Consider the following 365-nt stretch of genomic DNA (forward strand, 5'->3'; position numbering starts at 1 on the left):
CCCATCTGTGACATTTCATCATGTCTCTTACTGACCCTAGTTGTAGTCTGCTGTTAGCTTAGATGCTACTCTTATAAATCCGTCCCAGAGAACCGTTTCTACACGGATTTGATTAATTAAAGATAAGAAGATTCAGTGTTGTGCTACCTTTCATCCAATAAATTGATTCACCCATAAAATGTGAATGGTCTGGACCAACCATGCTAGTTGCCATGGTTCCAGTTGACCTTCTGAAGCCATGATGTGTGAACATCTTCAATAAGAGATAAGTGCAATCAGAGCCATGGTAATTAATATGATTTTTGAGGCACTTCTTAAATAAAAAGTTGTCTCCCAGTACGTGTGTGTGTCCCCCCCCCCCCCCC

The sequence above is a fragment of the Notothenia coriiceps genome, unplaced genomic scaffold, assembly GCF_000735185.1.
Source record: "Notothenia coriiceps isolate Sejong01 unplaced genomic scaffold, NC01 NC01_scaffold00004067, whole genome shotgun sequence".
In the NCBI taxonomy this organism is placed as follows: Eukaryota; Metazoa; Chordata; class Actinopteri; order Perciformes; family Nototheniidae; genus Notothenia; species Notothenia coriiceps.